Here is a 22,464-nt window from a genome sequence, read left to right on the forward strand (position 1 = left end):
CTCGGTGTCAAATTTTGTCTGTTTACACTCCTGTGAAGCACCTTGGGACGTTTTACTATGTTAAAGGTGCTATATAAATACAAGTTGTTGTTGTTGTTGCGGGTGAGACAGTTAGCGCAGCGATATCCGGGCTGATTTCCTGATTAAGCGCAGCGATATCAGGGCTGATTTCCCGATTAAGCGGTCCCAGGGAGAAGCAGCACTCACATGGCGTGCTGGTTGGCAAATGGCGGGCTGGAAGCTCCTCATTTTCCGTCCATCAACTTAAATCAGTGGAAAATCATGGGCCTTGGGGCTGCGAATTCTTGCCCAGTGACCCCCTGTGTGTGTCTCTCTTTGCCGGGAGTGGTTGATCAGGGAATCCGAACGGTCATTGCTCCTCTTGTGTTTGACGCCAGCATGTTAGTTTTGATGGGGTGAGGTGGCAGCGGAACTTGGGAGCAGGCCGTTCCAGCAACTGGCTCTCTCTGTAAACTCCACATTTAAACAACAAACCTCCGTAGACAAAGACCCAGGGAAAGTATTTCTTGTTAAAATTGAGCCCATCTGCTTGTTTAAAAAATGAAAACTTCTGTTTGAAGATCTTTTCTACTAAGGTGGTAAACCACTTATCTGACTGCTAGCTGGACCACCCAGCATACCTTTTGTGTGTGTTCAGTTCATCATACTGCATCAATCTCCATCTTGAATTAATCGAGTTTAATACAGTGCGATGTTGGAATTACTATCTGATAATTGCTCCAAATTATTCTCTTATCTGGACAGGGGTGTTTCATGTGTCCAACTGTAAATGTGTTTTTAATCTAAAATTGCTGGGATAAAACTAGAGGCGATTCTAATGTATCAAGTGTAATCCATTTTTTTTTTTAAGTACTTTCATTTATGTAGCATGTGTCAAAACATTTGGAACTGCTTCACAAAGTAAATGACTTTAGGCAATAGTGACCTATGTAAGGTAAACACAGTAGCCAAGGTGCCCCACAAACAGTAGTGAGATGAATGACCAGTTAATCACTCTGTGGTGGTGTTTGTTTAATGGGGGATGTTGGCCCAAAGACCCGCCTGCTCTCCTCTGAACAGTGTGCTGGGATCTTCAATGTTCACCTGAACAGGTAATTGAACCTCGGTTTAACGTCTCATCAGAAAGATGGCACCTTTGGCAATGTGGGATTTCCTCGGTACTGCACTAGATCCTGGCTCTGTGGTGAGATCATTGATGTGAGCTATGGTGGTGGTAGGGCTGCTACAGTTGGTCTCCGAGTCCCTTATCCTAGCAAGGAGGAAAATCAGCCAAGGTTCTTGCGCCTGCTCACTATCTGGTGATCTCTGCTGGAAAGTGCGCACATGTGCGTGGGTGAGGGCAGGATGGGGTTCGGCTGTGATACCCTCTCCCCATGGTCGAATAATCCTGCTGATGCACACTGGAGGGAGAGTTCCTTTATGTGCATACATGTAGCAGAATCGTAAACACGTTCTTTATAAATGCATTTATGATTTTACTACACATAGCACAGAGAAAATCGTCCTCCCCTGTCTCACACGTGACAAATGTGCCTGTGGAATTATGTCGATGCTTTCAGGAAAGTAAGAGAGACAATTGGGGGGGGGGGGGGCGGTGGTGGGAAACCCAATGTGTATTGATAAGCTTAGAATCTTGTTCAATAACCTTGAAACCTGCACATGCCGCACCTTCAAACAGTTTTCTCTGACTTGAGGGTTGTGTGATTTATGCACAGTTAAACCCAACAGAATCCTTTATGGTAAACACACATGTCTGTTACTGACCCTGACCAGTGCTGCATTGAGCGGCAGCCTGTTAAAGTGGAGGGATACTCGGGCAGAAAATAAACTGTTTTATTCATCACCTCGCCATTTATTGTGTTAGCATCGGGATTGTGCTTTAGTCTGGATTGCAATCAAATGCAGGTTACAAAAAGCAGCCAGTATGCAAATCTTTGCACCAGAGCCGGTTTAAATCATTCCTTCCTGCAATTCAATCCAAAGCACTTAACAAATTGGGGTTTCCATATTGCAGTTTAGCCCACCTACCCTGATGACAAAGACCCTCTGTTTAAACAGTATTTCTGTTATAAAGCTACTTGACCTTGGTGACCTTTTTTTTTCAGCTTGTATTTGATGTTATGTTATTGAGACATTCAGCAGTGCACCCCCACATTATAATATGTAACTTGCTTGTTTTAGTGAGTGTGCAGTGTATATGCAGTGCGTTATGAGAGAACAGAGTTTACTTTGAGTTAGAAGGCGATAATGTAATTTCAGGTTTTGATCAGGTCATAAACTGAGTGAATGAATCTCAGATGCCTTATAAAATACTGTAAAATAGCAATAGCTTATTGAAACATATAAGATACTGAGGGGGCTCGACAGGGTAGATGCAGAGAGGATGTTTCCCCTCGTGGGGAAATCTAGAACTCTGGGGCATAGTTTCAGAATAAAGGGGTCTCCCTTTTAGAACTGAGATGAGGAGGAATTTCTTCTCTCAGAGGGTCGTAAATCTGTGGAATTCTCTGCCCCAGAGAGCCGTGGAGGCTGGGTCATTAAATACATTTAAGGTGGAGATAGACAAATTTTTGCAAGATAAGGGAGTGAAGGGTTATGGGGAGCGGGCAGGGAAGTGGCTTTGAGCCCAAGATCAGCCATGATCTCATTGAATGGCGGAGCAGGCTCGAGGGGCCAAGTGGCCTATTCCTGCTCCTAGTTCTTATTGAATTGCAGCCTAAAATTGTGGTTGTGGGTTACGCAGTCAATTCCACTTGGTTTATTTCCAGAAACCACTGGTTCCCAACTGGTATCCTTTATGAATTGTGACTGTCCTTACACTGGCTCCCTACCCACTAATGGATCAAACATAATACCCCGTCCTCACTACAAATCAGGTCATAGCCTTGCACCACTCTCACTCTGCAACCATCTTCAGCCTTCTCTGGTCCTCTGACCTCCTCCCGCCTCCACTCCACCAGAGCCTTTGAGCTGTCTCAGGCCTACTTTTTGGTTTCTTCTCCAAATCCCACCACATCTCTATCCCCACCTTTTACAGCGCTTTCTCACAACATATTTCTTGGATCAAGTCTTTGGTCACTCCTCCTAGCCCGCCCGCAAAAGCTCAGTTTCCCTTTTGTGAAGCACCTTGTGTTGGTTTTCTACGTTAAAGGCAAGTTGCCATTGCTGATCCAGTGGAACAGCAATTTGAACTCAGGAAGTGCCTTTTTGCAGCAGTGAGACTTTGTGACCTTAAAGGGGCGAAACAGTTTAAACACAGCCGCACCTTAGCAACAGAATAATACATTGTATGTTCCGTGGCATGACGCCCCTTTCATTATCACGCAGTGGCCCTGAAATTCCCAGAAGCCTGCTGTGCCCGCCGAAGTGCAGTGGAGCAGAACCCCCATTTGACCCATCCCAAATCCCAAATGGGATCATCATCATCGCAAGGACGCATCAAATGCACCTGCCCTGATCCTCCAGGCCATGTTTGAGCAGCACTGACAGGGGAGGAGGAGGAGGGGGGTGGTGGGAGGGCCTGAGGCCTTTCCTGGGCCAAAGAATTGCTACCTCTTAAGGGAGCAATATTCAGGTATTTTAATGGTAATGTACACCCTTGATGTGGGAGATTGGTGAGGTGGAGGGGTGGGGTGGGTGGTGGCTACTGAAATTTAAAGGGCCAAAGCAAATGGGGTGGAAATCAGACTTTCTACCCTCTCAATAAACAATATTGTGACGTATCTGCTCATTCCTTAATATTCCTTAATGAACTTTGTAGATACTCTGATGGCTCAGTGATTAAATGTATTCTTGAATGTAGTACTGAGCCATAAAAACCAGTAAAGTCCCAGGTTCCAGACCCAATCTGTGCTGAGTTAGCTGTTCTCAGCCAGGGCAGCAGTGGTGGTGAGGGGGGGGCGTAGCGCTGTTAATAAGGGATGAGATCGGTACGGTAGCGATAAAAGATCTTGGCTCGGCAGATCGTGATGTAGAACTGGAATCAGTTTGGGTGGAGCTAAGAAACAGCAAAGGGCCGAAAACATTGGTGGAGCATCCTGAAAAAGACCCGTTTATCCCTACTCTTTGTTTTCTGTCTGTTAACCAATTCTCAATCCATGCTAGTATATTACCCCCAATTCCATGTGCCCTAATTTTGTTCACCAACCTCTTATGTGGGACCTTATCGAAGGCCTTCTGAAAATCCAAATACACCACATCTACCGGTTCCCCTTTGTCTACTCCACTAGTTACATCCTCAAAGAACTCCAATAGGTTTGTCCAACAGGATTTCCCTTTCATAAATCCATGTTGACTCTGCCCAATCTTACTACTAGTTTCTAAGTGCCCAGTTATTGCATCCTTTATAATAGATTCCAGCATTTTCCCAACTACTGATGTGAGGCTAACAGGTCTGTAGTTCCCCGTTTTTTCTCTCCCTCCTTTCTTAAATAGTGGGATTACATTTGCTATCCTCCAATCTGCAGGAACCGTTACAGAATCTATAGAATTTTGGAAGATGACAACCAATGCGTCCACTATCCCAATGGCCACCTCCTTCAAAACCCTAGGATGTAGGTCATCCGGTCCTTGGGATTTGTCGACTTTTAGTCCCATTAATTTTGCTAGTACTGTTTTTATACTAATAATAATTCCTTAAAGTTCCTCATTCTCGCCACACCCTTGGTTTTCTCGTATTTCTGGGAGGTTTTTTGTGTCTTCCTCCGTGAAGACAGAAACAAAGTATTTATTTAATTTCTCTGCCATTTCCTCATTCCTCATTATAAATTCTCCCGTCTCTGACTGTAAAGGACCTACATTTACCTTTGCCAGGCTTTTCCTTTTCACATACCTATAGAAGCTTTTACAATCCGTTTTTATATTTTTCGCTAGTTTGTGCTCATACTCCATTTTCCCTTTCTTTAACAATTTCTTGGTCCCCCTTTGCTGATTTCTAAAAAGATCCCAATCCTCAGGCTGACCGCTTTTTCTGGCAACTTTATAAGCTTCCTCCTTTGACTTAATACTAGCTTTAATTTCTTTTGTTAGCCATGGTTGGATCACTTTTCCTTTTGGGTTTTTATGCCCTAGAGGAATATATGTTTGTTGCAAATTATGCATTATTTCCTTGAATGTTAGCCATTGTATGTCCACCGTCATAGCTTTTAGTGTAGTCTCCCAATCTACCATGGTCAACTTGTCCCTCATACCCTGGTAGTTTCCTCTGTTTAGCTTGAAGACCTTAGCTTCAGATTGGACTGCATCACTCTCAAACTTAATGTCAAATTCAATCATATTATGGTCACTTGTCCCTAAAGGTCCCTTTACCACAAGATTATTGATTAGCCCTTTCTCATTACACAGTACCAGATCCAGAATAGCCTGTTCCCTGGTTGGTTCCTCCACATACTGATCCAGGAAACCATCTTGCATGCATTACAAGAATTCATCCTCCACACCATTAGTGGTAATTTGATTTGCCCAGTCAATATGTAGATTAAAGTCCCCCATGATTACCATATTGCCCTTGTTACATGCACTTCTAATTTCTTGATTGATACTGTGCCCTACATTACCATGACTGTTTGGTGGCCTATACACAACTCCCACCAATGTTTGCCGCCCTTTGCTGTTTCTTAGCTCCACCCAAACTGATTCCAGTTCTACATCACGATCTGCCAAGCCAAGATCTTTTATCTCTACCGTACCGATCTCATCCCTTATTAACAGCACTACGCCACCTCCTTTTCCTTTTTGTCTGTCCTTTCTAAATGTTGAGTACCCTGGAACATTCAGTTCCCAGCTTTGGTTACCCTGCAACCATGTCTCTGTAATGGCAATTACATCATACCCATTTACTTCTATTAGTGCCATTAATTCATCCACCTTGTTGCGAATGCTACGTGCATTTAGATAAAGTGCCTTCAACTTTGCCTGTTTAATATTTTTCTGCACTTTGACCCTCTTTACTGTTGGCCTTTGTTTCTGCTCCCTACTAGTTTTGCTGACTACTTTTCTAACTTGCACTTCCAGCTTTGTTTCTCTCCTTTCTGGGCCCACACTTAGGCTCCCAGCCCCCTGACAAACTACTTTAAATCCTTCCCAACAGCACTAAGCAAACCCCGCTGCGAGGATATTGGTCATATTCACACATGAAGAATGGCTATCTGGGCAAGGTACTGGACAGCTGCTGGAACTTGGCACAATCGTATCTCCACAAGGAGTCCGTGCCTTGAGGAAAAGAGGGGACAAAATAAGAGAAAGTCTGTGTTCCAAATTGATTAAGACAGAACAACGAGGCTTCAACTTCTTAACAGTAACCCTCTTTTTTCCATTCAGCATTTCTTTCTTAACTATTTCAAACCAGGGATCGCATCTACTGCAAGAAAATAAGACAGATCTGGGTTGCATTATACAATAAATGCCCAGAATAAGAAGCAGAGAGTTTCAGTGTAAAAACAAAATTAAAACATTGATCGCATAACTGTGATAAATTTTGGCATAATAATTGTATTGAAAAATATTGCGCTATTCCAGATAACCGGTAGATTGGGATGAGTGGAATATAAAAGCACACAGGGCAATTATCTGTTTATGTTACTTGTGGGATGTGCATTAGTGTGAAGGGGGAGACTAAAGCTCTGTCGAAACCTGGGTCTGTACATTGTCAATGGTAGGTTCATAGGAGACCTCCTAGGAAGATCGACCTATTGCTCACCTCTTGGCTGCAGCACAGTAGACTATATGATTACAGACTTAGACCCATCCTCTTTCAGAGCATTCACAGTCAAACCACAAACAACACTGTCAGATCACAGTCAAATTACTATGTTCCTCAAAAAGACAGAAACAAACAACATAGAAACACAACCCAGTAAACTGTACAACACCAAAAAATCGTACAGATGGGCCAAAAACGACACGGAAAAATACCAGAAAACAATTAGCAATGCATCAACTCAAGCTCTCTTAGACACCTTTCTGGATAACATATACACTCACAATAAAGAAGGCGTAAACCGGGCAGTTAGTAAACTAAACAATATTTTTGATAATTTGGCAACAAATGCAAACTTGAAAGCTCGCAAGAACAAACCCAAAACAAAAAACTATGAAAAATGGTTTGACCGAGATTGCCATAACATGAGGAAAAAACTTAGAAAAATATCAAACCAAAAACACAGACATCCAGAAAACGAGGAACTACGCCTTACTTATTGTCAGACACTAACACAATACAGAAACACACTCAGAACCAAAAAAGAGCAATATATTAAGAATACACTCAGCTCCATGGAGGAATCCATAGATTCCAATTGTTTCTGGGAAAACTTGAAAACACTACACAAAAAACAACACGACGATTTGACCATTCAAAATGGGGACACATGGGTAAACCACTTTGAAAAATTATACCAGAAAAACACACTAAGACCAGAGCAACACCAAATATGCAAAAAACTGGAAAAGCTAGAAATGGCCATAAAAGATAACCAAAACCCGCTGGACGCCATAATAACAGAAAAAGAACTTCTTGAAAAACTCAAGGACCTGCGACCAGGAAAAGCCTGCGGGACAGACGGCATACTAAACGAGATGATTAAACACACAGACAACAAAATGAAACTGGCTATCCTAAAACTCTTCAACTTGGTTCTGAGTGTCGGTTATTTCCCTGATATCTGGAACAAAGGACTCATAACGCCCATATACAAAAGTGGGGACAAAATCGACCCAAACAACTATCGAGGCATCTGTGTAAACAGTAACCTGGGGAAGGTATTCTGTAGCATCATAAACAAAAGACTTATAAACTTCCTTGAGGAGCACAATGTCTTGAGTAAAAGCCAAATTGGATTCCTGCCAAACTATAGAACATCCGATCATATCTTCACCCTACAGACCCTAATTGACAAACACGTTCACCATAACAAAAGCAAAATCTACGCATGCTTTGTAGATTTCCAGAAGGCTTTCGACTCCATCTGGCATGACGGTTTATTCCTGAAACTTATCGAAAGTGGGGTAGGAGGGAAAACATATGATGTCATTAAATCAATGTATGCAAACAACAAATGTGCAGTTAAAATTGGAGACAAACAAACAAAATACTTCCCACAGGGGCGGGGGGTGACGCAGGGCTCGCCAATCTCACCGACACTCTTTAATATTTACATAAATGGATTGGCAAAACTACTTGAACAATCTACAGCACCCGGCCTCACCCTATATGAATCCAAGGTTAAATTCCTCCTCTATGCAGACGACCTGGTTCTGCTGTCACCTACTAAAGAGGGGCTACAGCAAAACCTGGACCTGCTGGAGTCGTACTGCCAGACTTGGGCCCTGACAATAAATCCCCAAAAAACCAAAGTCCTTGTGTTCCAGCAAAGATCCAAACATCAGGGACCCAAAATAAATTTCACAGTAGGAACAACCAAAATTGAACAAACCACTAACTACACATACTTGGGCTTAAAAATCAGTTCTACGGGAAACTTCAAACTGGCTGTGAATGAACTGAAAGAGAAAGCACGAAGGGCTTTCTATGCCATCAAAAAATCAATCCAAATAGAAATCCCAATTAGCATTTGGCTCAAAATTTTCAAATCAGTAATTGAACCAATTGCACTCTATGGCAGTGAGGTATGGGGACCGCTAACTCAACAAGAATTTGCAAAATGGGACAAACACCCAATTGAGATCCTACATGCAGAATTCTGTAAAAGTATCCTCCGGACTCAAAGGAAAACAGTAAACAATGCATGCAGGGCGGAACTAGGCCAATATCCATTAATAATCACTATCCAAAAAAGAGCCACCAAATTTTGGAATCACCTACAAATGAGCAATCCCCAATGCTATCACTACGACGCCCTGAAATGCCAAGAGCTGACCATAAAGAAGAATACCCTCAGTCAACTAGTCCTGGGACTCAGTGAAGTAACTACTAACAATACTAACAATAACCAGCCCCAGGAGAGTGACAGGGTAACACAAAGAATTCGACCCAACACAATCGTCGCTAAGCAAAAGGAAAAATATCTGACATATTGGGCAGAAACAACAAAAACCCAAAGCAAACTCAATTGCTACTTGGCCCTAAACAGACAATACAACATAGCTGAGTACCTGACCATGGTAAAGGATAACAAACTGAGAAGAACCTTGACAAGGTACAGACTTAGCGAACATAGCCTAGCGATCGAAAAAGGCAGACACAGGCAGACCAGGCTGCCAAGAGAGGACAGGATATGCTCGCACTGCAGTCAGGGAGTGGTGGAGACAGAGATGCACTTCCTCACAGCTTGTGGAAAATATCAGGGCATCAGGGAGAATTTCTACCAAAGATTCTCACAAATATGCCCTGATTTCAGAAATCTGAATGACAACCAAAAACTCCCATTCCTACTGGGAGAGGAGAGAAGCTGTATAACACTGGCGGCACGCTATGTTACAGCTTGCCATGAACAGAGAGCCAACCAGTAAACTAAGAAAAGAATATATATAAACAATGCGAATGTATATTTATACACTCAGGGATATACCTGTTTATACACTGTATGAATAGAACTGCGTTTATGTGGTAAACCATAAATGTATTTTGATGCTTTGGCAACATAAGATGTAACTTATCATGCCAATAAAGCGATTTGAATTGTGAATTGTGAATTGTGAGAGTGAGGGGCAAGTGCAGGGAAACGGGCTGCCTTGTCTTTTTTATCTTTTTGTGCTTGATGATTCAAGAGTGTTTTTTTCATTTTCTTTTGGTGAATTCCGTACTCCAAGTGAGCAATGTGCTGGTTGGGAAGTAGAACAATTGCTGTTTTGACTGCCTGGATTCAATATTGGGCACGTCCGGTATAGACGTTGGGTGCAGAATGAAGCTCTTTCTACTCGGCTCTAACTGTATGTCTCAGCCCCAACCCCCTCCACCTGCAGGCTGTTGAAAGAGAGTCAGTGCTTGTGACAGAAGTGCAGTTTTCAGTGGAAGCAGAAAATCAGGTGATTTTTCCTGACTCGGGAGTCTTAAATGCAGTGAGGGCACAGTCAATACACTTCAAAAAGCAAAAATTAATTGTATTGTTAATTAATTAATTAATTGAGATGTTTTGACATAAATAAGGTGCGACATAAATGCAGGTGCCCTTAACGTTACCTAATGATCGGGACGTCCCGATTAAAATGGAACAGTCAAGAGGTATGATTTGCGACTGTATCAGTGAAAAATGCCTTCATTTCCTGCTCCAGTTAGCCTCTGAGTATGATTGCTAATTCAGGGCTGAATTAGGGGCAGGGAGCACAATTCCTTTCATAAATGTATGGGAGCGCTGTTATGAGAAGGGTCTGTGGCAAACACTGGTGGTTTTGCCTTGTTAAAATATCAGAGGCTGACAGCCCTGGTTCTGATCCAAGTGCACTTTTGACTGAGCTGGCATTGTTATGGAAAGTGCAAGGCAGTGCTTGACCCCTCTTACTGAAAACGGACTTTAACGGACAAAGTCAAGCGGTGAGGTGGTCTGATGAGCCTGTCAGAACGACTCCTGTACTCCTGAGGCGGAGGCTGTTGGGTGGCTGGCGGTCTGGCGGGCGGCTGCACTTGGTCTGCTGTAACGGCGATGGGTGGCCGACCTCGTCTCGGCGGTTGTGCTGTCTCGACGGGCGGTCGAGGTCCAGATGTACTGGCTTTAAGCGATCGACCAAAATGTGGTCCGGTTTACCACCGACATCTACCGTGAAGGTTTTGTCCCCTGCCTCCAACACGCGGAAGGGACCAGTATATGGGGCCTTGAGTGGATCCCTATGAGCATCGTGGTGAATAAAGACGTACTCAGCCTTGTGAAGCCCCGGGGGAACGTGCAAACTCTGCAGCCCATGATGCGAAGTGGGCACCGGTGCGAAGCATCTGGTCACCTCCTGGTGACTTGTAAGCTGGTCAGACGCGGACCATGGCTTCGTCGATGCTGGCAGGAAATCCCCCGGGACTCGCAGCGGCTGACCGTACACCAGCTCCGCTGATGAAGAGTGAAGGTCTTCCTTGGGGGCCGTGCGAAGGCCCAACAGGACCCATGGTAGCTTGTCTGCCCATCCAGCGTCCTGGAGGCTGGCCCTCCGGGCGGCTTTCAGTGATCGGTGGAAGCGTTCGCAGAGGCCATTCGCCTGTGGGTGGTAGGCCGTGGTGCAGTGCAATTTGACACCGAGTGCCTGGGCCACTGCATTCCAGAGTTCGGAGGAAAACTACGGTCCTCTGTCGGAAGAAATATCTGCGGGCACTCCGAAACGGGCGACCCAGGTGGAAATGAACGCCCTGGCCACGTCCGCCGAAGTAGTGGATGACAGGGGAACCGCCTCCGGCCATCTGGTGGTGCGGTCAACCATGGTCAGGATGTGTGAAAAACCATGGGAGGGTGGGAGTGGTCCTACCAGGCCCACATTGACATGGTCAAAACGTCACTCCGGAACTGTGAAGGTGGCCAACGGAGCTTTGACGTGGCGCTGTACTTTGGCCTTTTAGCAGACCACGCAGGTGTTGGCCCAGTCTCGGACATCCTTGTGCATGCCATGCCATACGAATTTCGCTGACATCAGCTTCTGAGAGCCCTTCATTCCTGGGTGTGACAACCCGTGTATGGCGTCGAACACTTTACGGCGCCAGACGACCGGCACGACCGGGCGAGGGTCCCGTACGGAGACGTCACACAACAGCGTGGTACCTTCCGCATGGAACTTGACATCAGCCACCGGAGGCCAGTGACGGCCGTTCTGCAGGCTTGGACTTCTGGGTCTGAGGCTTGGTCCACTGCCATGAGGGCGTAATCGATGCCTAAATGAACCGTATTGACGGTCGCGCGGGAGAGGCAGTCTGCCACCAGGTTGTCCTTACCGGCCACGTGCTGTATATCCGTGGTGAATTCGGATATGCAGGTCAGTTGACATTGCTGTCGGGATGACCACGGTTCGGCGGTCTTGACCATGACAAAAGTTAGTGGCTTATGGTCCACAAAGGCGGTGAAAGGATGTCCTTCCAGGAGGAAGCGAAAATGGCGGATGGCCAGAAAAAGGACGAGCAACTCCCGGTCGAACGTGCTATACGCTCTCTCGTTCCGCCATAGTTGACGGCTGAAGAATGCCAACGGCTGTCACGTCCCGTTCACCCACTGCTCCTGCACGGCGCCGATTGCATAGTCTGACGCGTCGGTGGTGAGGGCGATGGTGGCTCCTGGCAGCGGGTGCGCCAGCATGGTTGCATTGGCTAAGGCGCTTTTGGTGTTGGCGAACGCTCGGGCCATGTCATCCGTCCAGTCTACCGGGTTCTTGCCAGTCTTGCCCTTGAGGGCCTCGTACAGGGGCTGCATGAGTAGTGCTGCCTTAGGCACAAAACGGTGGTAAAAGTTTACCATGCCTAGGAATTCCTGCAGGGCCGTAATGTTTTGCGGGCATGGAAAGGATATCACCGCCTCTACCTTCGCTTGTAAAGGAACCGCTCCTTCTGTGGTGATGCGATGCCCCAGGAAATCAATTTGTTGCAGGCCAAACTGACACTTGGCCGGGTTGATAATCAGGCCGTGTTGGCTGAGGCGTCGGAAAAGGGTGCGTAGGTGACAGATATGTTCCTCTTTAGTACGACTGGCAATGAGGATATCGTCCAAGTAGACAAAGAGGAACTTGAGGTCCCGCAGCACGGAGTCCATCAAGTGTTGGAAAGCCTGGACGGCGTTCTTTAACCCAAACGGCATTCGCAAAAACTCGAAGAGGCCGAATGGGGTGATGACCGCGGTCTTCTGGACATCCTGTGGGTGCACTGGGACCTGGTGGTAGCCCCGTACGAGGTCGACTTTCGAGAAGACGGTGCTCCCTGCCAAATGGGCAGAGAAATCCTGGATGTGGGGGATCGGGTACCGATCAGGAGTGGTGGCGTTGTTTAGGCGTCGATGGTTGCCATCCATCGCCACATGGTCGCCATCCGCCGCCAGGCTTCGGGACGATATGGAGGGGTGAAGACCAGGGACTATTCGACCGGCGAATAATCCCTAACTGTTCCATGGTCGCGAACTCTGCCTTTGTGACCGCCAGCTTGCCAGGTTCCAGGCGCCGGGCTCGCGCGTAGACCGGGGGGCCGTTGGTGGTGATGTGGTGCTCAACACCATGTTTCGTGACTGTGGAGGAGAACGTGGGTCTTGTCAGGTCGGGAAATTCAGCGAGCAGACGAGCGAACTCGTCAGGAGTCGGGAAAGCACAGGCGATGGTGCGCGACGTAGTGTTACTGCGGTAACAAGGGATAGAATTGAAAGTTGCCGCGTTGATCAACCGCCGGTCCTTCACGTTGACCAGGAGGCTGTTGGCGCACAGGAAATCCTCGCCGAGAATGGGTTGAGAAACCTTGGCCGTCACAAACTCCTAGTGAAAACGTTGCCCCCCGAAGCACACCTCCACTCGCCGTCTGCCGAAGGTCCGAATTGCGCTGCCATTGGCCGCTTCAAGGGCGAGGCCGTGATTCCCTGCCTGCACATCGAGGGCGGACGCGGGTAAAATGCTGCACTGCGCTCCGGTGTCACACAGAAAACGACGACCGGAGAGCGTATCGGTGATGAAAAGCAACTTGCTCGCGTTGCCGATCGCCATGGCGGCCATGGAGCGCCCGTTAGACCCGTTCCTCAGTAGTCGCGGTTGTTTTTTTTCCTGGGGAAAGCTGCAGGGAGGGCGGCAACGTCTCGCTTTCACGCCGAACTGCGCGTGGTAGAAACACAGCCCACCAGGCTGACGAGCTGGGGCGGCGTCTGTGGGGGATGGGCTGCGTTACCGCGAAAATTTTGTCCGCCAGTGCCGCGCAGTCGTCCACCGCGGATCTGGCCAGGGCAGCTTGCACCTGCTCAGGCAGCTGGCTGAGGAATAGTTCACGGAAAAGGAAGCATTCCGGTTCTGAGCCCAGGAGTGTGAGCATTTGGCTCATCAACTTCGAAGTCTTGGAGTCCCCGAGCCCGGGCATAGCGAGCAATCTCCATGTGTGAGTCTCTGCAGCAAGTGTCAGCTGGGTATTTATCTGTGGAGGGCATCACAGCCAAGACCGATCCTGTCGTTGCCCAGGATTCAGAAGCGCATACTTCCCAGCAGTAGTCACTGGATAGGGATCAGAGTCGGGAACACAGCCTAATTTTTCCCTTCCAGAACCCAGGGCCAATTTTCAATATCCCTACTGCCACCTCAGCTGAGATGAACTGACTCGGCACAAACCAGGAATCAAACATGGGATGTTCCTTGTCTTTATAGCTCAACGTCATAGCGAGGCGGTGCATTTGCTAACTCCGCCATTTCCATTGCAAGTGCTTTAGTAATTGTGCCAGATCTGCTCTGTTTATACTGTGCAGCAGATTCAGCAGCGGCTTGTGACTGCGGCTGTAATGCAGCGCGCGAATCTCGCATACCTGCAATAAGTTCAAAGTTGCAGGTGGGTTCGGCCACTGGCCCTTCCCCAATATAAATGGACAGTTCTTTCTGGTGTTAAGACTGTGAGAGCATGAACACTCTTGCTATCAGGGGTGTAATTTTGGAGTTTAAAGGGGCATCGGTCTGAGCCACCCTGTTTGGTAGATGTTGATTTTAGATATTGGCCCAGAAATTCGGGTCGGGGGGCTTCCCGCGGGTGCAAGCCTCCGACCTGCACTTACCTAGCGCGCCGGCCGTTGTGCTGTGGGCCCCGTGGGATTCCGATCCTGGGCCTGCTCCAACTGCCGGCGCGCAGTGCTTGCGTATCCCAGGGGCGCAGTTAGTTCAATGCGTCCCCTGGGATCACGTGGGCCATGGAGAGCCAATCGTAGCAGGGAATGCTTCATTCATAAGTTTGACAGGAAGACCTGTCAAACCTATAAATGCTATAAGCCCCAAAACATCACTAAATCTTCAAATACTTTTTTTTAAATCACATTTTTAAAATAACTATAAATTACATGAAATAACTATTTTAAACAATAATTTAAATTTTTGAAATTTTTTTTTTAATTTTCTAATGGGGCTAAAAATAAACTTACCTTTCTGTAAAGTATTTAAAAATAATAAACCTGTGGAAAAAATGTTTTAATTTTAATTAATTCACCACTTACCTTGTTAACAGCAGGCCTTGCGACTGCTTTTTAAATGTCTAACTTCTGGAGACTTACCTTCCCGGGAAAACCTGCAAAACAAGCCGTAAGTTCGATGCGCACGCGCTGCCTCTCCCGCGCACGCGTTCCACCTCTGAACCCCTTCTTTCAGGGGGACGGAAGTGCCGGTTTCCCGCGCCTGCGCAGTGCATGCAGGAAACCGGCACTTCCATTGGGCTTACGGGTGAGTACCCCATGCGTACTCACCCGTGGGGACCCGAATTTCTGGGCCAATGAGTAAAGGTGATGTGCTTTACACCCTACACCCCGCTGCAGCTGGAACTTCCTCAGGATCCTTTCAATGATGCTGCTGCAGAGCGAATCATGTGTCAGGCATGGCTTAGTGCTAGCATTCTCGCCTCTGAGTCAGTAGGTTGTGAGTTTAAGCCCCACTCCAGAGACTGTACCACACTGTCGGAAGTGTCGTCTTTCAGATGAGGCACTAAACCAAGGCCTTGCCTACCTGTTTGGGTAGATGTAAAAGAGCCCATGGCACTATAAGAGGGGCGGGGGGAGTTCTCCCCAGTGACCTGGCCAATATTTATCCCTCAACCAACATCACTAAGTTCTACCACTGAACCACCGATGCTTGATAATTGTGATACAGAATCCCGGCTTTGACTTTTCTTCAGTCACTGTAGCCCAGTGTAGTGGGATCTGCTGCTCAAATGCTGATATTTTTGCATAAAAAGTCCCAGAGGCTGGTTTCTCAGTGGATCTGAGTGATAACAAATCACTAGCTGCAACAAATAATTTTCCCTGGCTACAAGATTTAAAAATTGCTCCCTAAATAATTGTGCACACTAAGTTTGGTGACTTATTACATTCTATAATTTTCTTCCAATTGCCTTTACTAAAGTGTCCATTTCTGTTTCCACACATGCGAGCCATGATACAAAATATTACTCTTTCACACACACCTCATTAAAATTCAACACGCTCATCCAAAGACGCCATTTTTTAATTATAAAATGTCTCTGCTGTAATTTTCATTAGCCTGGAAGGGAGATGCAGCTGATGTGAATGGGTTCCTTTGTCACCGCCCTTTAATTGATGTACTTGTATTGCTTTGCAAGGCTGGGGTCTGCAAAAAGAAACCGTGTCGACGTGGAGCCTGTGTGTACATTAACAAAGGAGGATGTTGTCTCTTTAAATCAGTCAATTTCTGTTTCATCTTCCTGACCGCAGGAACTATACTGACTTTATCGGGAACTTGCAAGGAAATACAAGGGTTGGAATATCTAGTGTAAGATTTTTTTGGAGGCTTTGAATCGTAACTCAGATTTGGTTTCATGCTGGTTATTTTTACTTGTCAATGCAAAACTCTACCAAAGTGACGAAACCCATGATAAAGTATTCACCCAAAAGGAGCTTCAATTAACTGGAATACAGCATTTTTCACCAGGATTTCAGTAAAGCGTGAGGCATTTTCGTGCTGCTGCACTTCAGGTATTTTTCTCCCTGCTGGGATTTCAGTAAAATGTGATGTTGGCGAGTAAAAAAGTTTTGTACTATGTCCATTTGAACTTTCAAAACGACTGAGCAATACATTAAAGGCTTTTAGGTTGAAATAGCATTGTGTGGTATTACTAATAAGCACGTTAAAGGGTTTCTCTGTTTGCTATTTTAACAAAGGGGTTATCCCACTTAAACAACCACCTTAAAATAGCAGAGAATGTCATACAAACCTATTAGCGTGTTTGTTACTAATATTGCACCACATGATTTTAACCTCCTTATCTTTCTAAACTCGTGATGGGAGAAAGTGCTTTTGTTGTATGAAGATGCTCTTGCATTGATGATGTGCCATCACAGTACTCCTGCCACTGACAGCACCCGACAAAATAATGGAGGAGAACTCTACACCTCCAGGCCCCAATTTTTCATGGATCCCAAGACTGGTCATCAGAAGGAGCAGGAAGAGTTGGCCTCCATTCTATTGGCTCGGCAACAGGCCCAATAGGTAAAGAAAGAAAGATTTGCATTTATACAGCGCCTTTCACGACCTCAGGATGTCATAAAGCGCTTTGCAACCAGTGAAGCACTTTTGAAGTGTAGTCACTGTTGTAATGTAGGAAACGCGAGAGGACAGCCAATTTGCGCACAGCAAGATCCCGCAAACAGCAATGTGCTAAATGACTAGATCATCTGTTCTAGTGATGTTGACTGAGGGATAGATATTGGCTAGGACACCACTGCTCTTCTAAATAGTGCCATGGGATCTTTTACATCCACCTGAGAGGTTTAACATCTCATCCGAAAGTTGGCACTTCTGACAGTGCAGCACTCCCTCAGGACTGCAGTGAAGTGTCAGCCTGGATTTTGTGCTCAAGTCTCTGGACTGGAAGCTATAGAAATGCAAGTTCTTTTCTTTAATTTGCATATATCACAAGTTTCTGATACTGACAAATCTTAGTGTTCTGATTTATCTAACAATGAGACAACAGCGCTAGGAAGAGCCCGTTCCAAACCTCTAGGCCAACAAAATTCAAACAGGACAAACCAGTGAATAAGAAGTGCAAGCACAAATAGTGCTGAACTTTGTATGATGGATTGTCAGGGGTGAGGGACCACATTTGGCCCACTGGCCACAGTTCCGACACCCCAGCTCTGAAATTCCACAGGGCGACCACTGAAAACCCCAGAGAAATGGTAAAAATGTCCATTTGCAGACGTTTATGCCATTCTCTGGGGTTGCTGCCTATCTCCAGCCACAGTTACGTGAGAGATTGGTGGTAGCCCTGCAGAATTTGAACTGAGATTTCTTCATGATCGCGTATTGCGAGTGTAGACATTGAGGGCTGGATTTTGGGGGGGGGGGGGTAAGGGGGCGCGATTGGTGGCGAGTCGGGTGGGAAAGTATTTTTTCCCCCCCAGTGGGTCGGGACCCCGCTGTGAACCCACCGCCACGCGCCTTTACCAACTGTTGGGTCTGTCAGCGCTGAGTAGACCCGACACTCGACAGCGGGGGAGGCAATTAAAATCATTAGTGGCTTGTTTACAGCCACTTAACAATGGTTTTTTCCCAGCTTTTTGGATTTGACAGGTCGTCAACCAGTTTCCCGCTGTGCCTGGACCTCGTCTGTGAAGCTGAGGTGGGAGGTCAGTGGCCATTGAATCAGCTGATGAGTTGACAGCTTCAAATGTCAAGTCAAAGCTCCCAGCTGATTGAGAAATGTTCCGTTAACCATTAGCTTCTCTAAACTGCATTTCCACTATACATTTGGGATGCTGCAAGTCTTTACACAAGTTTCCATCCAGTCTGACCTCATTACCTCTCCCACCATTGACAGATCGCTTCTGTCATCTGTACTTCACCTGCCATCTATTCCATCAGCATGGGTGCCCTTTATACTCTTTCACGTTGGTCCTCAGAATCCCACCATGATCAGCCCCACCACCAGCAGCACCAAGCACACCAACAACAACACCAACCTTCTCCGCAATCAACTGATGTTGCACAGGACAGAGGGCATCAGCACCTGACCACATTGCCGCCCGGGAGGCCATGGCCAGATTTACTTCACTTGACGCTGTACACCCTGGCTGCCACATGAAGCGCCAGGTTGGCACCACCCCACACCAACACCATAAAGCATCCCTACAATGCCCAAGCCATTCCTTTCACACTCATCACCATTGCGGGGGTACTGTTATGTCTCAACATTCACTGCAACTCACTAAGCCACTTCCAAAGGTGCACACACATCTGTCCAAGAACGCAAGTGTTGAAAATGAAGGTTTCAATGTTTGACACCACATTAACAGAAACTTCACATTGCATAAAACACCCAAGTGCCTACCCTTGTGTGTTGTTAGTTGGTATGATTGCATTAGGATGAGGGTGAGTGTGAGGGGTGGCTAATGAGATGGGGATGTGATAATGTAGATAGAGAGGGATGGGTGGCGGTGCAAGGTAAGTTGGTGTGAGTAAGGATGTGCAGGAGTAGGGTAGGGAAGGCAGAGTGATGGGGATGTGATGAGAGGCACAGCAGGATGAGGTTGAGTTTGGCTTTGTACTAACATTCCGTGATCATCTGAGATCATTGAAACGTTTTGTGGCACAGCACCCAGGTCCTCCTCACCACATCCCTGCTTGTGTCCTCCTCTGCAATGTGCAACCAGACTGTGTTGATCTCCTAGGGAGGTCTTCTCTGCCCATGGGAAGGAAAGAGAACCTCCCTGCGTGCTCTGACTGCGTGCGAGTTATGGGAGAGCCTGGGTGCAGCCGTGCACCTCGGTGCAGTGATTGTCAGTGTTTGCAGTACCTCAATGCTGTAGAACACTGACAGCACAAATGTCAAATTAAAGTTGGCCGTGGTTCCTTTAAGGAAGCCGGCTGATGACGTGTCATCAAATGACGTCACCAGACCCGCTTCCTCTAATTGGCCGGGAAACGCGCTGGGTGGGCTTAACAAGCCCAATCAGGGGAAATTCATTTCAGAGGCCGGGATAGAGCCAGCAGTGGGGTTGGGACCCGCCATAGACGTTGCCCGCCATGGTCCCGCCGAGGTTCGTAAAATCCAGCCCTGAGTGTTGGCAGGCTATTCAACCATGACAGATTTCACAGGAGACTGATCCTGCCCTCATTTGATGTCCACAGGTGCAGACTTTTCAACAAATCATCAGAGACTTGGGATTGATCCTGGGACCTTCTTGGTAGGAGTACCACTTAAAAAAAACACACCTCTTATTGGGGGAGGAATACTTAGATTGAAGTACTCCCCTCTCCTGAACAATGTGGTATCTCTTTAAGGTATAGATCCGATCTTGTTCTACAAATGTTCATAAACTGCAAGTGGGAAGCTTGAGTGATTTATGTTGTCACTGGAGCCAGTCAACTGAATTGCTTTCATATTCCTCACTGATAGCCAGTCATTGTCCAAAAAAGTGCAGTTTTTAAGATGCTGTGCAGGGATTCCATTTTTAAAAGGTAGCAATTGATTGTGACACTTGCCCTACAATGTAACTAGTATTCAATTCAACTGGCTTAATTACGACTCCTCCTTAGTTATTCTGCAATAATTTATCATTATCATTAAGCTCCTATTGTGCTTTGCAATTGATAATGGGTCTGACCCATCAACATGTGTTGATGTAGGTGTATTATGAGAGTGACATCTTTAATCTATATACTGTATTAGGTGGGAGGAACAGGGTGGGAGGGTTGGATTTTCATGGGGAAGACGGATTGGGGGTGGGGGCTCCGATGTGGGCGGGTGAACGGGTTTCCCGCAGACCCTGCCGACTTTTACGGCTGGGCCTGATTTGCATCTGAAGCCTCTGTTTCCCAGCCGCAGCCAGCCAGATTGAGAGACTGGCTGGCTGCGGGCGGGTAAAGAAAGAAAGAAAGACTTACATTTCTATAGTGCCTTTCACGACCACCGGACGTCTCAAAGCGCTTTACAGCCACTGAAGTTCTTTTGGAGTGTAGTCACTGTTGTAATGTGGTAGGCCTGCGGCACTAGGCCACACAGAGGACGGAGGGAGGGATCGGGTGGGGGACAATGAAGATCGGGGCCTCTGGACGATCGTGGGAGGGAAGAACGGATTGTGGCCGACCTCTGGAGACTGCCCCCGTCAAAACTGGAAGTGAACGGGTTGGAGGCGGATTCAGGTCGGGATTCCGATTTTTAACAACTCCAAACCCATCTCTTTTTCAGGTAAAAATTCCCCCCCAGAGAGGCTAGTCATAAAAAATACAAATAGTGCTATAACTTACGTCTCTTAATATTTTAAAGTATCCGACTAACAACAGATACCATCTTCACTCAATCCAAACATGTCGTATAATGTTTCATTCAGCAGGATTGTAACCCCAAGATCTGAAGTGTGTAATGTCACTCACAAGATGTGCTTAATCAACTGGGGAGGGGGAATTCCCTCCCACTGTGAGAATTTTCCCCCAACCCCGCTTTTGTCCTCTCTCGATGTGCTGAACAATAAGATGATATGGATTCATTGCTGATAAATCCTGTATATATTCAGTGAATGGTATGCTGATTAGCTGGTGACAGTGATTACTTAGTATACCTGGAGGGATGTATTGGTAATAATGAAACTAGGCAGCTTGAAAATACAACCCTTTTTTTTAATTGGTCTGTCTGATGGCAGAATCTTTGGAGATAACTTCTATCGCACTTGAAGAAGCATTTGCTCCCATTCATTTGCATTATTAAAGTTAGTTCTTGCACCTAAATAATGGTTTTAATCATAGATGGGCAGGAAACTCATAAATACTTTTTGTTATTGAGAAACCTTGGTCCTAGACCAAGATGCGTAGTGTTGACGCCATCAAGGTTAAAAAAGTAGGAGACGAGATTCAAGAAGCAGCGATTAGCTGACAACAAGCACGTAGGAGGAAGAGGTAACTGAGGAAGTTATGTAGTTCCAGTTTTCAAGGTCTCCCTTTTTTCATTTGTTCTTGGGATGTGAGCAATGCTGTCAAGGCAGACCCGCAAACCCTATAAATCTATCCTACCAAGGACTCTATCCCATCCATTTAATCTCCTTCTACAGACCATGTACAATCTATCCGGCCATGGGCTCTACACATCCATTTAATCACTTTGGTATAATCCCCCCCAAAAAACCTTGATTCCCCAAAGTAATCAAGCAAAACTGCAAAATATTAATCCATCCTCACATCTCTGTTTTTAAACCTGACCTGTTGACCTCTTTAAATAAAAAAAACTTGCATTTATGTAACATCTTATCACCTCTCTCAGAAACATCTGAAAGAGCTTCACAAGCAATTAATTACTTTGAAATGAAGTGACTGTTGTTATTTAGGCACATGTGGCAGCTATTATGCACACAGCAAGATCCTGCATACAGATATGATATGAATAACCATCTAAACTCGAGGAACAGCACCTCATCTTTCGATTAGGCACTTTACAGCCTTCCGGACTCAACATCGAGTTCAACAGTTTCAGACCATAACCTCGGCCTCTATTTTTTCACATGGCAGCTGTCGATCATTCTGCCATTGCCATTTACACCTCTTTTGTGTCTTAACTTGTCCCATTACCATCTCCTTTTGCCTCGCACCATCATCCCTTTTGTCTCTTAATCTCTCCTGCCTTCCACCCTATCACAGACCTTCTCTTTTGTTCTTTCCTCCCCTCCCCCCTTTCCCTGCCCCAACACCTGCTTAAAACCTGTTACATCTCCAACTTTTTCCAGTTCTGATGAAAGGTGATCGACCTGAAACGTTAACTCTGTTTCTCTCGCTCCACAAAGGCTGCCTGGCCTGCTGAGTGTTTCCAGCATTTTCTGTTTTTATTTCAGATTTCCAGCATCTGCAGTATTTTGCTTTTGAAGC

At 46.2% G+C, this 22,464-nt stretch overlaps 1 long non-coding RNA gene across 1 annotated transcript in view; it reads right to left on the reverse strand.

The window, feature by feature from the left end:
- Nucleotides 1-20,656, reverse strand: part of LOC147096999 (uncharacterized) — a 212,444-nt gene extending 191,788 nt beyond the window's left edge. The window contains exon 1 of the long non-coding RNA XR_015074455.1: nt 20,497-20,656. This is a non-coding gene — a long non-coding RNA (uncharacterized LOC147096999). The remainder of the gene's footprint in view (nt 1-20,496) is intronic.
- Nucleotides 20,657-22,464: the final 1,808 nt, after the last annotated feature.

This window comes from Somniosus microcephalus, chromosome 33, assembly GCF_052327205.1.
Source record: "Somniosus microcephalus isolate GS21.2 chromosome 33, FLI_Smic_1.0, whole genome shotgun sequence".
NCBI classification, from domain to species: domain Eukaryota; kingdom Metazoa; phylum Chordata; class Chondrichthyes; order Squaliformes; family Somniosidae; genus Somniosus; species Somniosus microcephalus.